Source organism: Hevea brasiliensis, chromosome 15, assembly GCF_030052815.1.
Source record: "Hevea brasiliensis isolate MT/VB/25A 57/8 chromosome 15, ASM3005281v1, whole genome shotgun sequence".
NCBI lineage: Eukaryota > Viridiplantae > Streptophyta > Magnoliopsida > Malpighiales > Euphorbiaceae > Hevea > Hevea brasiliensis.
The window spans coordinates 23,002,342-23,020,312 of record NC_079507.1 but is presented as its reverse complement, the minus strand read 5'-3'; positions in this window follow the sequence as shown (position 1 = coordinate 23,020,312).

Here is a 17,971-nt window from a genome sequence, read left to right as displayed (position 1 = left end):
GGACAAAGTTAATGATACACAAATTCAAAACAAATAAAACATATACATTTGTTACATATTTATTTCTTGCTATCTTTTATTTTATTATTGCACCACTAAGCATTATTGCTTAGCGCATTGCTTTTGCCACGCGTAGGTTCTGGAGATACAGATCGTGAGCCCAGTAGACCGCAGACTGGGTGAGTCCATCCTGCAGTTCTGCACAGTGTCCGTGTCACCTCAACTTCTGCAGTGCATTGGTAGGACACTAGGTGTTCTTTTGGTGATTTGTAATTAAATTTTATTTTCTCATATATATTTGGATTATGTAATGTATTTAGATGTTCATGTAAATGATGAAAACGGTGTTTGTAAATGGAAAAGTAAATGTTTATTTGTGATTTATACGTGATCATCACATGTGATGGATGATTGAGAACTAAAATTGAAATGTTGTTGAGATCTTGATATTGAGATTTTGTTGATGAATTGAAGTTGGGATTGTTTGGAAATTATTTGGAAGTGTTTTTAACAGGTTCCGAAGAACTGTTTTCTCCATTTTTAGCCGGTACTCTGCCGGATTTCCTTAAAATTTTCGGAACCTCAAATAAATTGTGATTTCAATAAATGACTTAAATGAGTTATCTTTCACAAATTATATTCAAAAGCATGATATAAATTAATTAAGGTATATTAGAGTGTTCCGGTACACCGTGTGGCATTACTTACTCGGGTATACTGTACACGGGTAAGGGGTGTCACATTTAGTGGTATCAGAGCACGGTTTAGGCGTTTCTGGGCCTAGATTGAGTCCATACCATGCATTGCATTTGTAAGAGTCGAGGTGACACTAATGCAGATCTGTTTGCTTTTCTTATTTTGAATAGGATATGGATCCTTCATCTCAAAGAGCAGTCGAGGAGGAAGTGGAGAGTCATGCTCCACCTGCAACAGCTGAGACTGGGGGCATGGGAGAACCTGCTCCGCCAACTCAAGCAGAGCCTGCTCAGCCTCCACAGGCCATGTTCCAGCAAATGGCCGATTTCTTTAGACAAATGGCCGGAGTAATGCCAGCACCACCACCACCTCCACCTCCACAGCAGAAATCACACCTGGAAAGGCTAAGAAAGTTTGGAGCAGTGGACTTTTTCGGTAAGGGAGAAGATGACTCTGTCGCAACCGAGAATTGGTTGAACAGAACGGGCAGAGTTCTAAAACAACTCCACTGCACCCCGGAGTAAAACTTAGAGGCTGCCATAACTTTGTTGCAAGATGATGCCTACGAATGGTGGGACACGGTATCCAGTGAAGTGCAGCCAGAAGCTATAACTTGGGACTTCTTTCTCTCAGAATTCAAGAAGAAATATGTGGGTACTGTATACCTGGAAGAGAGAAGAAGAGAGTTTATTAACCTGAGACAGAGACAGCTGTCAGTGGCTGAGTATGAAAAGGAATTTGTCCGACTAAGCCGCTATGGAAGGGAGATAGTCCCTAATGAAGCTGAAAGGTGCAAGAGATTCGAAAAGGGACTAAATGACAACATAAAGATTCAGCTCACTGCCTTGGGAATCACAGAATTTAGCAAGTTAGTGGAAGCTGCAATAAGGGTTGAAAAAGTAAGAATAAGTGAGCAGACCAGAAGGGAGAGACAGCAGAAGAGGGGATCGGCCGCCTAGCTCATCTCCCCGCACACAGGAAGAAGTTCAGAGGTCCATCTGCACAGAGTTCGGGTCAGCTACAAGGTCCGGGTCAGTCTCAGGGGCCTAGGCCACAGTTCACCCCTAGGAGAGGTCAGTCCACACCATCAGTGGGCAGCTCTCCAGGGATGGGGTTCAGGGGACCAGCCCCAACATTTTCTGCATGTCCACACTGTCTAAAATGGCACAAGGGGGAATGTTGGAGAGTAACTGGTGCCTGCTTAAGATGTGGGTCGACAGAGCATCAGCTGAGGAACTGCCCACGCAGAACTACTACAGCTGCTCCAACACAAGCAGACAGACCTGCTCCTGCACCATAGAGGGGTAGAAAATCTGGTAAGTCTGAGGCTGTAGGACCATCACAGAGGCCTACATCTGAGCCAGCAGAGAGGCCTGACAGCAGACCACCTACAAGAGCTTATGCTATTAGAGCTCAGGAGGAGCAAGATGCCCCGGACGTCATCAGGGGTACGTTCTCCCTCTACAATACACCTGTGCATGCATTGGTGGATCCAGGATCCACTCATTCATATATCTGCATCAACCTACCCGTAGAAAGGGGGATACTAGTAGGGGAGAGTGACCAAGACATTCTGGTCACTAATCCATTGGGCCACAGCGTAGTGGTGAACAAAGTATACAAGGGTTGCCCATTAAGGATTCAGGGGTATGAATTCTTGGCAGACCTGATTGAGTTGCCCTTCCACGAGTTTGACATGATTTTGGGAATGGATTGGTTGTCACGTCATCAGGCAATAGTTGATTGCAAATTGAAGAGAATTTCTCTAAAAACTTCAGAGGGTAATGAGATCACAGTTGTGGGGGAAAGGACAGATTTCTTGTCCAATGTCATCTCAGCTACAGTTGCAAGAAAACTGATGAGAAAAGGCTATGAAGCCTACTTAGCACATGTGCTGGATACTAGGCAGGCTAAGCCAAACTGAGTGGTATACCCACAGTAAGAGACTTCCCAGAAGTATTTCCTAAAGAATTGCCTGGTTTGCCACCAGAAAGGGAAGTTGAATTTGCTATTGAGACACCGCTGCACAAAGACCCATTTCCATTGCTCCTTATAGGATGGCACCCACTGAATTGAGGGAGTTGAAAACTCAGTTGCAAGAGTTGCTTGATAAGGGGTTCATACGCCCCAGTGTGTCACCATGGGGAGCTCCAGTGCTGTTTGTGAAAAACAAGGATGGGACTTTGAGGCTTTGTATTGATTACCGGCAGTTGAATAAAGTGACTGTGAAGAACAAATATCCATTGCCTAGAATTGATGATCTGTTTGATCAGTTGAAGGGAGCAGGAGTATTTTCTAAAATTGATCTCAGATCAGGGTATCATCAGTTGAGGGTGAAGGATGCAGATGTGCCAAAGACTGCATTCAGGACCCGGTACAGGCATTATGAGTTTCTGGTGATGCCTTTTGGCCTAACAAATGCACCAGCGGCATTCATGGACCTTATGAACCGTATCTTCCATCCATACCTAGATCGGTTCGTAGTGGTCTTTATTGATGATATTTTAGTGTATTCCAAGACCAAGGAAGAACATGATGAGCATTTGAGGATTGTTCTGCAAACCCTGAAAGAAAAGAAGCTGTATGCTAAGTTGTCCAAGTGTGACTTTTGGCTAAATGAGATTGCATTCCTTGGACACATAGTGTCAGCTAATGGGATTAGGGTGGATCCCAAGAAAATAGAAGCAGTGATGGAATGGAAGCCTCCCAGAAATACAACTGAGGTCAGAAGCTTCTTGGGGCTAGCTGGGTATTACAGAAGATTTGTGAAGGGATTTTCCTTAATAGCTACTCCAATGACCAAGTTGTTACACAAGAATGTTAAATTTGACTGGAATGACAAGTGTCAGACCATTTTTGAGAAGTTGAAGGCTATGTTGATAGAGGCACCAGTGTTAACACAGCCAGTGTCAGGAAAAGACTTTGTGGTCTACAGTGATGCCTCTCATAATGGGCTAGGGTGTGTATTGATGCAAGAGGGAAAGGTGGTCGCTTATGCACATGAACAGAATTACCCTACCCATGATCTAGAGCTTGCAGCAATTATCTTCGCACTGAAGATATGGAGGCATTACTTGTATGGTGAAAAGTGCTACATTTACACAGACCAAAAAAGCCTGAAATATTTGCCAACTCAGAGGGAGCTCAACCTTAGACAGAGGCGATGGATTGAGTTCCTGAAGGATTATGATTGTGTGATTGACTACCATCCTGGGAAGGCAAATGTAGTTGCTGATGCTTTGAGCAGAAAGTCCATCACAGCTTTAAGATCATTGAATGCCCGTCTATCTTTGATTCGAGATGGAGCTATTTTGGCTGAGTTGCAAGTGAGGCCAAACCTGCTACAGCAGATTTTAGATGGGCAAAAAGTAGATGAAAAGTTACTGGCTATTATGAGCAAAATCCCAGAGGAAAAAGCAGCTGACTATGAGGTGAAAGCAGATGGGTGTCTGCACTACAACGGAAGACTGTGTGTACCAGATAATGGGGAATTGAAAGCCAGTATTCTAAAAGAGGCACACACTAGTGTATATACTATGCACCCAGGAAGTACAAAGATGTATCATGATCTGAAGCTTGAGTATTGGTGGCCTGGTATGAAGAAGGACATAGCTGAATATGTGACTAAATGCTTGACATGTCAGCAAGTCAAGGCAGAACATCAAGTTCCATCAGGTTTGCTACAGCCTATACGCATACCTGAATGGAAATGAGATCGGGTCACCATAGATTTTGTAAGTGGTCTACCTCTCACCCAGAAGAAACACGATGCAGTATGGGTGATAGTTGATAGATTGACAAAGTCAGCACACTTTCTGCCAGTTAGGACTGACTACTCACTGGAGAAGTTAGCAGAATTGTATATCAGTGAGATAGTTAGACTGCATGGAATTCCACTTTCCCTCATATCTGATCGAGACCCAAGGTTTACATCGAGATTTTTGAAGAAGTTGCATGAGTCCTTGGGTACACAACTCCACTTTAGCACAGCTTTCCATCCTCAGACGAATGGGCAATCAGAAAGAGTAATCCAGGTTCTTGAGGATATGCTGAGGAGTTGTGTCATTGAGTTTGAGGGAAGTTGGGATAGATACCTCCCACTGGCAGAATTTGCATACAACAATAGCTACCAAGCTAGTATCCAAATGGCCCCATATGAAGCACTGTATGGGAGAAAATGTAGAACCCCAGTCTTTGGATCGAATTGGGCGAAGATAAATGGTAGGGCCGCACTGTGAAACAGATCGAGGAAAAAGTGAAACTAATCAAAGCCAATCAAGGTTGCCTCGCATGCATGTAAATCTTATGCCGACCTGAAGAGAAAAGAAATAGAATATGCGGTTAGCGACAAAGTGTTCCTCAAGGTGTCACCGTGGAAGAAAGTATTGAGGTTTGGAAGGAAAGGTAAGTTAAGCCCTAGGTTCATTGGCCCATATGAAGTCATTGAACGTGTGGGTCCAGTGGCCTATAGGCTAGCTTTACCTCCAGAGCTGGACAAGATCCACAATGTGTTTCACGTATCCATGCTCAGAAGATACCGCTCAGATCCTTCACAAGTCATCTCCAGGGAAGAAATTGAAATACAACCGGATTTGACGTATGAAGAAGAACCTCTACGGATCCTGGCTCGGGAAGTGAAAGAGTCGAGGAACAAGCAGATTCCACTGGTGAAAGTGCTATAGAGGCACCACAACACCGAAGAGGCAACTTGGGAAAGTGAAGAGACGATGAGGCAATAGTTCCCTCAACTGTTTGCATCAGGTAAATTTCGAGGACGAAATTTAAATTAGAGGGGAAGAGTTGTAACACCCTCCCGGTAACTACTCCGTACATCCTGCTGTTCCGGTGACCAGTGTCGGTCCGGACAGCTAGAATGTCCGGAAAAATATTTAAACTAAAGTGAGGGACCATAATTAACTCAAATATTAATAAGAAAAATTTGGTAAAAATTTTAGAAATAAAATACAACCAAGTTAAACGAGCCGGTGCCCTAGCGATGGGTAACCAGAGGGAAGTTGCGGTTCTCGCAACGAGGAGCCCTAGACCCGGGAAAAAATTCATAAAATAATTTTTGGGACTCCAGAGAAGGGTCATTGAGGTTCCTATGGCATTAGAATGCCAAGAAAATACCTAGAAAAATTTTCCAATCGGTACAGACAATTTTGACCCGTTATGCCAAACAGAGGGCATTTTGGTCATTTCGCCTTCAGAGGTGATTTTTGGCCAACTTGTCCAGTTGAGTAAATAATTAATATGACATAAAATATGAATAAACATTACTAGAAATTAAATTGGAAATGAGTAGTGGAGGAAAGAAAAGAAAAATACAATATATGCAATTTGTGACATCATTGTGATGTCATTTAAAATTGTCCACCAATCACAATTAAGCAACCATTTGACTAACTAATAAAAGAGACTAAATGAAGACCAAAATAACCAAAAATACAGCAGCCATCTCCCTCCCCAAAAGCCAGCCGAAACATGCCCTAGACAACCTCCATTGATTTTTTTCAATCAAAGCTTAATTTCTCCCTTTGTTACACCACTAAACCCTAACCCCTTTCATTAAAACTTGACCATATCTCTTGGGGAAGCTTTTGGCAGCCAAGAAGAGGAAAGAAAGTGAAGTTTTGAGTTGGGAAAAATCTGCCTACAAGAGGTTAGTGCATATATACACCTAAAGCTCTTTATTTCTATGTTAAGGGACTTAAACTAAGTAAGGTATTGTAACTAAAATGAAAAAATTATGTGTATGTATGCCATGCATTTCGGCAGCCCTATTGAAGGAATAGAAATGGAGTGTTTGATGGACTTAGAGTGAACTAGAGCTTAGGTTTAAAGTGTATACATATATATATATAAAGAATGAAAGAGTTAATTAGGGAAATTGTGAAAACTTTGAAATTTAGCTAGGGTTTAGGAATGAAAATTTGACTTGGCTTATGAAATGGTTAAAGAACATTCTAATGGTCAATTAGTGACCATTTGAGGTATGTTGACCATAAATTGGACTGAAAAATGGCATGGCAAAGTGGAATGGTAGGTCGCCTTAGGACAAGAAGCAGAGTGGCTGAGATTCCAGCCCATTTACACAGCCATAACTTTGGCTGTGTAGGTCCAATTGGTGTTTGGCCAATTGGACATGAAACTAGGCTTATAATGGCACATTTTTACTGAAGAAACTATGGCCAAAAGACCAAAGCAAGAGGACCAAAAGTTGGCCCCAATCCGAATACCCTGCAACAGCACCTGCAGAAATGACCAAAGGCCATAACTTACTGTAGGTATGGTCAATTGACCTGAAATTTTTACAGCAACAAGTTAAGACATAGACAAACAACTTTCATGAAGAAACCTAGCCCAAATTATGGCCAGAACCTATTCAAATATGCAATCACAGTCACTGTTCATGGTACTGTAGATTTGGTAATTCTGCAGTTTTGGAAATCCGGCCAGCTGTGGTTTTTTAGCCATATCTAGAGCTACAAAACTCCAAATGGAGTGATTCAAAAAAGGAAATTCAACTAGACAAAATAAGGAACAACTTTCATGTTTGTCATTTCTTCAAATTCCCACTGAAACAGTGCTTAATGGAACAGTAAACTTATGCTTCAAAAACTGAAATTTTATGCCCTCTTGGTTTTAAGTTAGAAATGGTAATGGTGACCAATTCTAACAAGTTTTAAATGTAAAATGTGGTATATTGGGAGTGCCAAAGTCAATGTACATATTGTCTATCCAAAAGTCAACATTTTTGTTGACCAATGAGGTGAATAGTAACACCAAAACTTGAAATTTACAAATTGAAGAATTTAAAAGTTTCAAATGCCCTAGTATACCTAACAAGATTGGTTTGGATAGTTTGGCATGCCAATAGGGTTCAGTTAGCAGTACTGCACATGGCAATATGACGTTCTGTGATTTCATGGCTTTTAGCCATTCTGACCTTGCATTGAGATTTGGCCTTGTGCCTGAGATTATTTACAGCTTGGTAGCTGTTCTGTTGCACACCGGGAGATGCAATTTGTGACCGATGGTGTGACGGCCCGAGGTACTAGATACCCAGTGCCAGTTTACCCATTATCCAATCCAGTCGTCTAGTGTAGGTTACTTGGGGCAACCAAATGAATAAAAGTGGACAAAGTTAATGATACACAAATTCAAAACAAATAAAGCATATACATTCGTTACATATTTATTTCTTGCTATCTTTTATTTTATTATTGCACCACTAAGCATTATTTCTTAGCGCGTTGCTTTTGCCACGCGTAGGTTCTGGAGATACAGATCATGAGCCCAGTAGACCGCAGACTGGGTGAATCCATCCTGCAGTTCTGCGCAGTGTCCGTGTCACCTCAACTTCTGCAGTGCATTGGTAGGACACTAGGTGTTATTTTGGTGATTTGTAATTAAATTTTATTTTCTCATATGTATTTGGATTATGTAATGTATTTAGATGTTCATGTAAATGATGAAAACGGTGTTTGTAAATGGAAAAGTAAATGTTTATTTGTGATTTATACGTGATCATCACATGTGATGGATGATTGAGAACTAAAATTGAAATGTTGTTGAGATCTTGATATTGAGATTTTGTTGATGAATTGAAGTTGGGATTGTTTGGAAATTATTTGGAAGTGTTTTTAACAGGTTCAGAAGAACTGTTTTCTCCATTTTTAGCCGGTACTCTGCCGTATTTTCTTAAAATTTTCGGAGCCTCAAATAAATTGTGATTTCAATAAATGACTTAAATGAGTTATCTTTCACAAATTATATTCAAAAGCGTGATATAAATTAATTAAGGTATATTAGAGTGTGCCGGTACACCGTGTGGCATTACTTACTCGGGTATACTGTACACGGGTAAGGGGTGTCACATAGATTGTGTTCTGCACCCTTGTTGAGTTTGCCAAATTTTGATAAGACTTTTGAAATTGAATGTGACGCAAGTGGTGTAGGAATTGGTGCAGTTCTCATGCAAGAGAAACGACCAATAGCATATTTTAGTGAGAAATTGCATGGAGCTGCCTTGAATTACTCTACTTATGATAAGGAGATGTATGCATTACTTAGGGCCTTGGAAACTTGGCAACATTATTTGTGGCCTAAAGAGTTTGTCATACATTCGGATCATGAATCATTGAAGCATATTATGAGTCAAAATAAGTTAAGCAGAAGGCATGCTAAATGGATTGAATTTTTAGAGTCATTTCCATATGTGATTAAATACAAGCAAGGAAAAGAGAATGTTGTAGCTGATGCACTTTCTAGGAGATATACACTTCTGTCTACACTTGATGCTAAATTGCTTGGTTTTGAGTTCATGAAAGAATTGTATGTTGATGATGCTGATTTTTGTAACGTATATGCTGCTTGTGAGAAAAGTGCATTTCAGAAATTTTATAGGCATGATGGATACTTATTTAAGGAGAATAAATTGTGTGTGCCTAAATGCTCTATGCGGGACTTGCTTGTTTTGGAGTCACATAGTGGTGGTTTGATGGGACATTTTGGTGTTGCTAAGACTTTAAACATATTGCAAGAACACTTCTTTTGGCCACATATGAGGAAAGATGTTGATCGAATGTGTTCTAGGTGTGTTGAATGTAAGAAAGCAAAGTCTAGAGTAATGCCAAATGGTCTTTACACACCCTTGCCTGTTCCTAAGGAACCTTGGACTGATATTTCTATGGATTTTATTTTGCGTTTGCCTAGGTCTAGGAGAGGTCATGATTCTATATTTGTGGTTGTTGATAGATTTTCTAAGATGGCACACTTCATACCATGTCACAAAATAGATGATGCCACATACATAGCCAATTTGTTCTTTAAGGAGATAGTCAGGTTACATGGTATACCTAGGACTATAGTGAGTGATAGAGATGTTAAGTTCCTAAGTCACTTTTGGAGGGTGTTGTGGGGTAAGTTAGGTACTAAACTGTTGTTCTCAACTACTTGTCATCCCAGATCGATGGACAAACAGAAGTAGTGAATAGAAACTTAACTACTTTGTTAGTGTGATGGTTAAACAAAACTTGAAATCTTGGGAAGATTGCATTCCTTTTGTTGAGTTTGCTTATAACAGAGTAGTGCATTCTTCTACCGGATTTTCACCATTTTAGATTGTGTATGGATTTAATCCATTGACACCATTAGACTTGTTGCCTTTACCTGTTGATCATATTAATAGTCTTGATGGTAAAAAGAAAGCAGATTTGGTTAGGAAATTGCATGAGCAAGCTAGGTTACAAATTGAAAAGAAAAATGCACAATATGCTACTCATGCTAATAAAGGCCGAAAGCCTCTTGTGTTTGAACCAGGTGACTTTGTTTGGGTGCATTTAAGGAAAGAGCGGTTTCCAAACCTAAGAAAGTCAAAATTACAGCCAAGGTGTGATGGTCCATTCAAAGTGCTAGAAAGGATCAACAACAATGCATACAAGATTGATTTACCTTGTGAGTATGGTGTTAGCAATTCTTTTAACATTACTGATCTTTCCCCTTGCATTAATGCAGGACAAAATTCGAGGATGAATTCTTTCAAAGGAGGAGGGGATGATGAAGAAGCACCAATGCCTATGCCATTATTTAGAGGACCCATCACCAGAGCCAGAGTTGGAGAGCTGCAAGCATTGGTGTTGGAGCATTGTGAGCACAAGGAGGATCAAAATTGCCATGTTGGACTTTCTTGCATATTGTTGGAATCTAGTTGGATCGTTCTCCCACAAGTTGGCATGGGAGACTTGACAAGTGGCGCCACATCAGCGTGACTTCGCCACATCAGCATGACTTGGCACAAGACCATTCGGCCAAGTGGATTGGAGGAGCTTCTTATGCTTATTTGGATTTGCCATGTGCTGACACCTTTTTTTGGTCCCCACTACATTAAAAAAAGACTGCTACCACCTAAAGTGTTGCTGCCACCTTATGGTCCCCACTACATAAAGGGCTGCCATAAAGCAAGTGGTCCCAAATGGTCCCCCCCCCCTATGGAGACGCCCCATCTGGTGGATGAGCCTTGCATTTTTGTCTTTTTTAGCCATGTTGGCACACTTTTAGGGTTTTGGCACACTTTTAGGGTTTTAGAGATGCTATATATAACCCAAGATATTCTGATTGTATTAGCAGCCTTCATTTTTTCTAGTTTAAGTGTGAGCATTAGGGAGAGAACTCCATTACTGGAGCTTGAGTTTCTTCTATGTTTCTTCCATGTTTCTTGAAAGAACTTGGATTCTAGCAACATGAACCCCTTGCTAGTCTTATTTTGATGATCAATATGCTTTAGCTTGTTACTATTTGTGTATTGACACTTGGGTTTTCAATCTGAAATTCTGCCTTGTTTGGATGATTAAAGATCTTGGTTCCAATATTTAGATGTTGTGTTTCTTTGCATCCTAGGAGTGCTCATCACAAAATGTGGTATGTTGATGATATTAAAACCAATGTACCTATTGCCTATGCAAAAGTCAACATTTTTGTTGACCAATGAATGGAATAGTAACACTAAAACTTAAATTCTAAAAATTGTGAAATTTAAAGGTGTGAAATGCCCTAGTATACCTAACAAGATTGGTTTGGATAGCTTAGCATGCTAATAGGGTTCAGTTAGCAGTACTGCACATGGCATTATGCCATTCTATGATTTCATGGCTTTTAGCCATTCTGACATTGTGTTGAGACTTGGCCTTGTGCCTAATGTTATTACAGCTTATTAGCTGTTCTATTGCACACCGGGAGATACATATGTGACCGATGGTATGATGGCCCGAGGTACTTGATACCCAGTGCCAGTTTACCCATTTATCCAGTCCAGTCATCCAGTATAGGTTACTTGGGCAACCAAAAATGAAAGTGGATAAATTTAATGAAATAATGAATATAACAAGTACAAAATAAGTAAGACTACAAATACTCAACAAAAATTTATTTGCAATGAGACATCAATACATTCACTGCATATTTATTTTATGTTATTTCTTTTTATTTTATTATTGGCACCACTATGCATTATTGCTTAGCGTGTTGCTTTTGCCACGCGTAGGTTCTGGAGAGACAGATCGAGAGCCCAGTAGACCACAGACTGGGTGAGACCATCTGCAGCTCTCTGCATAGTGTCCGTGTTACCTCACCGTCATCAGTGCATTGGTAGGACACTAGGTTTTATTTTGATATTTTGTAATTAACTTTTATTTTCTCATATGTAATTGAAACTTATTGATGCGTCCCACATCAATTTTGCAGGGAGGTCTTGGGTGTTATATATATGAGTTTGCAAACCTCCCCTTGTGAGCTAGCTTTTGAGGCGGAGTTAGGCAGGTTCATATCATTTGGTATCAGAGCCTCACTCTGTATGGGTCGGTGGGCCATGTACAAAGGTTCCCTGACGTTATTCGGGAGAGGTCGGGGTGAATGAGTCATGACCCCGGTTACTTCACGAGGACGTTCAGTCTAAAGGGGTCGTGAATGATGCGTCCCACATCGATTTTGCAGGGAGGTCTTGGGTGTTATATATATGAGTTTGCAAACCTCCCCTTGTGAGCTAGCTTTTGAGGGGGAGTTAGGCAGGTTCATATCACTTATGTAATGTATTTTGGTATTAATGTAAATAGTGGAAATTGTGTTTATGAATGGAAAAATTGAGTATTTATTTATTGCTTATATATGAATACCATGAGAAATGAATGATTGAGAAATGGAAATGTTGTGGAAAATATTGAGATTTTGATAATTATTGGAGTTTGAGAATGATTGGAAATGATTATTGGAAGTGTTTTTAACAGGTTCCGAAGAACTGTTTTCTCCATTTTTAGCCGGTACTCTGCCAGATTTTTTATAAAATTTTCGGAACCTCAATAAATTATAATTTCAATAAATGACTTAAATGAATTATATTTCAAAAATTTTACTTCATAACTATAAAATAATAATAATAATAATAATAATAATAATAAATTAGAAAAAAATAATTAAATTAAAATAGGGTGTTCCGATACACTGCGTGGCATATCTTGCTCTACTACACTGTGGACGCGTAAGTGGTGTCACAAGGATGGTAATCTATCACACAATCATAGTCCTTCAGGAACTCAATCCATCACCTCTGTCTAAGATTGAGCTCCTTCTGGGTTGATAAGTATTTCAGACATTTGTGGTCTGTATATATGTAACATTTTTCACCATGCAAATTGTCACACCTTACTCTCCCGTAAGATGTAACATGATCCCGTAGAACACCTACTGAATTACCATACTTCACTTACCGATAACCCATTAGATATACTACAAGGGATTTTAAAACAATTTTCGTGAAATTTAAATCATTGATTAAAATCTGGTGTTATAAAATTTTTTTCAAAATTTTGGCAAAGTGCCGACTGTATTTTGAGAAAACAGTTCTTCAACCTGAAAAGGAAAAACACTCCTAATATGTTTTCTCAAATACAACTCCAAGAACTTCATTTCAACTCATAATTCAAATCTCAATAATCAAATCAATTCATTTTCAAACTAATCTCATCATCAAAGAAACATTTCATTGATTACAAGACTCAACATTTATATCATAATAATTTACATTTAATTACATACCAAAATATTTTACAAGAGTTTTTTTTTTTTATGTACAACTGCTCAAATAATTTACATACATATTATTACATGCATACATCAAAACCTGTGTACATGGGTAAACCTGGAGCTGATCTGAATGTCTCTTCAAAGAAGCTTACTCAATTGGTCTATGCTCTTTTCACCTGCGACAGCATACAAAGCTATCGATGAGTGGTGAACTCAGTGGTGTACAACTATAATTTAAAACATAGTATAATATACATTGACAAAATTTACAACAAATAATTTGGAAATCTGAATACTCATCAAATTTCAAAACTCAAAATATTCATTGCCAATAATATAAATCATTTGTATAAAATGACTTTGATCATGAAATTTAATTTATCAAATCATAACTAACCATTTAAGATAATTCCAACAATTTATTGGAAATAAAGATTAATTCCAATAAAATCAATTATACATAAATCCCATTTGAAATCGAAATTCTTTACTATTCAAAAACCATTCTTTATTTCGAAAACCATTCTTTATCTCAAAAGCCATTCTTTATCTCACTAACTATGCAAGACTAATCCGAAACGGCCATCTTCAGGGTGATTCTAACTCCCTATGGTCGAAGAGGTCGAATCGAATTCTAACTCCCTATGGTCGGGGAGGTCGAATTATCGTGCACAGTACACATCACAATAATGAATCTTCCGAAAGGGCCATAACATAAAACTTAGATCTAACCTCTAATAAGAGGAGAATCTAAGCCTGTGCACGTACCATGGTAATCAAAATACAACTAACTCCATTATCTTCTCAACAAATGAGAGAGACAGGTAATAACCTAGTCAAGCATTCATAGCGAGATATAAAACAATATCACAATCCTTTTAGTGAGCATAAATCACAATACAATTCGATTCAAAGTCAATTCTAATATCCAATAATTTTTATACTCATCACAATTCAAATCATAAATTTGCATTTTTCCATGCAAATTGCCCATCACAATTCAAAACATATTCTATCACAATTTTCCAAAACATAATTTATTCAATTCACAACAATGCTTAATACTTGTGGAAATACCATTTCACAAAGCTAAATTCATACATAATATAACAATTTCAATAATTATTGAATTAAATCCAATGCTTGTTAAACATAATACATAAGAAAAATATGTCATTTAATCATATGAAATATTCAGAACAAAATCAGTTAAAAACTAGTTGTGCACAAACCTCTGATAACTGTCTCTTGGCTCTGACTCAGTGTTTCCTTCCCCTTCCCTGAGTCTTTGCTAACTGAAACACACAATTTGAAGTGTTTCACTACTCATTTAAACTGTCTCTAACAATAAGGTTCAATAATTAATTTATTGAATTCTATTATTTTCTTAGTCAACCTAAGATGTCGACCCTCGATGCATTCTAGGTGAATTAGGTTTTAATGTTACCAATATGTCACATTTGTAGCCTTTTTGTATTGGTACATGTTACCAAATTCATTCCATGTATATTGCATTTTATTACAATTTGTCGGATTCCGGTATACTAATTTGACCTAGCCGGATGACCTAGTTCCCTCAGTTTTTGGGTTTTGATCAAAACTACAAACTTGTAGGTCTATGTCTTATTGCATGCAAGACAAAATTTCAGGTCATTCTGAGTTATGTAGACCAAGTTATGGTCAATTTACCAATGCTAGTCATAATGCATCAAAATGGTCACTTTAGGTCATTTTTAGGTCACTTTTGGTTCGGCCAGTTTTTGGACCCGAACTTGTGCAAGCTATTTGATTTGCTTATGGTCATTTTTGGGTGTTGTTGCCTTCATAAGAGTTGAAGATATATGTATTAACTATTCATGGTAAAAATTTCAGATCAATTGGACCTATTTTGAGTGAGTTATGGCCAAAACACTAATTGCTGCCTAAATGGTCAATTTTCAGGCTTTCAATGCACTAATCCGGATTTGGTCATTTTTCAAGTCATCTTTCAAGCAGAATTTTGGTAAGCTTCCTTCATGAAATTTGACACTTTTTGTGCCTAGTTTCACATCCAATTGGTCTCATACCAATTAAAGCCACACTCTTAAGGTTCTTAGCCAAAACATACACTGCCCTGCAACATACTTTTCATCACATACCAAAGGACACATTCAACACTTACCAAGTCACTTCCTTCATGCCATTTCTATTTTGTACCATAACATAAACACATTTAGCAACTCATTTTTGGTCATTTTGGTAGCTTATAACCACACTCAATATGCACATTATAGTCCAGAATTTTCTAAATCTAATTTGTAAACAATTTAACCACATGACAAGCTTATTTACATGTCCAAACTCAAACCTTAATACACATATACATGCTGCCATAACAAGCACCAAAATTCAACAATATAATTCCATAAACCAAACTATGAAACAACATATTTTGATCTACACTTCAAGTTGCCGCTTTGTACATTTCCTTCCATTAGTTTTCAAGCTTCCAAAATCAAGTGTACTATCACATACATCTAGTATACATTATCCAATTTATTCCTACACACATAAATACTTACATCAATACTTTAATCTACCATTTACATGTAAGCATAAACTGCTCTTATTGAAGTTCCATGGCTGCCAAAAAAATACCTCTCCCTTAACTCATCAAACTTCAAAAATCCTTCCACAATTCAACTACCCATAACATCTCTTCAAAGTTTAATGAAACAATAATAAAAAACACATACTTACCACTTTTGAAACTCTTCAAAACCTCACCAAAACTTGATCTTCGTGCTGCCTATCTACTGCCCAAGTTGTGTAGAACAACTTTTAGTGAAGGAAGTATTGAAGGATCATGGCTTGATCATGAGAAATGGAAGCTCAATGTGGGACAGCAATGGAGGTTTTCCTTTCTTGGTTTCGACTGGTTTTTGGGAGGTTGAAGAAGATGAGTTTGTAACACCCTCCCTGAAGCAACTCCGTACATTCTACTATTCCGGTGACCGGTGTTGTCCGAACAGTTAGAACGTCCAGAAAAATATCTAAACTAAAGTCAGGAACCATAATTAACTCAAATATTAATAAGAAAAATTTAGTAAAAATTTTAGAAATAAAATACAACCGAGTTAAACGAGCCGGTGCCCTAGCGATGGGTAACCCAGAGGGAAGTTGCGATTCTCGCAACTAGGAGCCCTAGACCCAAGGGAAAAATCATAAAATAATTTTTGGGACTCCAGAGAAGGGTTATTGAGGTTCCTATGGCATTAGAATGCCAAAAAAATACCTAGAAAAATTTTTCAATCGGTACAGACAATTTTGACCCGTTAAGCCAAACGGAGGGCATTTTGGTCATTTCGCCTTCAGAGGTGATTTTTGGCTGACTTGTCCAGTTGAGTAAATAATTAATATGACATGAAATATGAATAAACATTGCTAGAAATTAAATTGAAAAGGAGTAGTGAAGAAAAGAAAAGAAAATGAGGAAAAAGACTTATTTATGACATCATGATGATGTCATTTAAAAGCTATAACCAATCATATTTAAACAACCTATTAACTAACAAATAAAAGAGACAAATTGAGACCAAAATAAATCAAAAAGTCAGCAGCCATCCCCTTCCCCAAAACCAGCCGAAATTCATACCCTAGCCCAACCTCCATTGACAACTTCAAGCAAGCTCCATTTCCCTCTTCATTTCACCATAAACCCTAGACACCTTTCACAAAAATTTATCCTTGCACCTTGCATAACCTTTTGGCAGCCAAGAAAAGGAAAAGAAGTGAAGTTTTGAGCTTGGGAAAAATCTGCCTACAAAAGGTTAGTGCACATATGTATTTAAAACTCATTAATTCCATGTTAGAGATTTGTAATATGTAAGAAATTGTGAAACAAATGAACCAAACTCATGTGTATGTCCACCATAGAATTCTGCAGCCTTAAGGAAGGAATGATTTTGATTGTTTTGAGGGACTTAGAGTGGACTAGAAATTATGTTTAAGGTATATATCTACATGGATAATGAATTAGTGTGCTAACTAAAGCATCTTGTATGAATCATAATGTGAAGCTAGGGTTTTGGGAGTAAAATGTGAAATTGGCTTATGAAATTGTTAAAGAACATCCTAATGGTCAATTAGTGACCATTTGAGAAAATTTGACCATAATTTGGACAGAAATATAGCATGGAAAAGTGAATGAGTATGCTGCCTAGTGAGTGCAGCAGGGTGGCTGTGATTCCAGCCCACTTGGACTACCATATCTTTGGCTGCGTTGGTCCAATTGGTGTTTGGCCAATTGGACATGAAACTAGGCTTATAATGGCACATTTTTTCTGAAGAAACCATGCCCAAAAGACCAAAGCAAGAGGACCAAAAGTTGGCCCCAATCCGGATACCCTGCAACAGCACCTGCAGAAATGACCAAATGAACAGTAACTGTTCATTTGGCCATAACTCACCGTAGATATGGTCAATTGACCTGAAATTTTTACAGCAACAATTTAAGACATAGACAAACAACTTTCATGAAGAAACCTACCCCAAATTATGACCAGAACCTAACCCAAATGGCAGTCACAGTCACTGTTCATGGTACTGTAGATTTGGTAATTCTGCAGTTTTGGCAATCCGGCCAGTTGTGGTTTTTGGACCATATCTGGAGCTACAAAACTCCAAATGGAGTGATTCAAAAAAAGAAATTCAACTA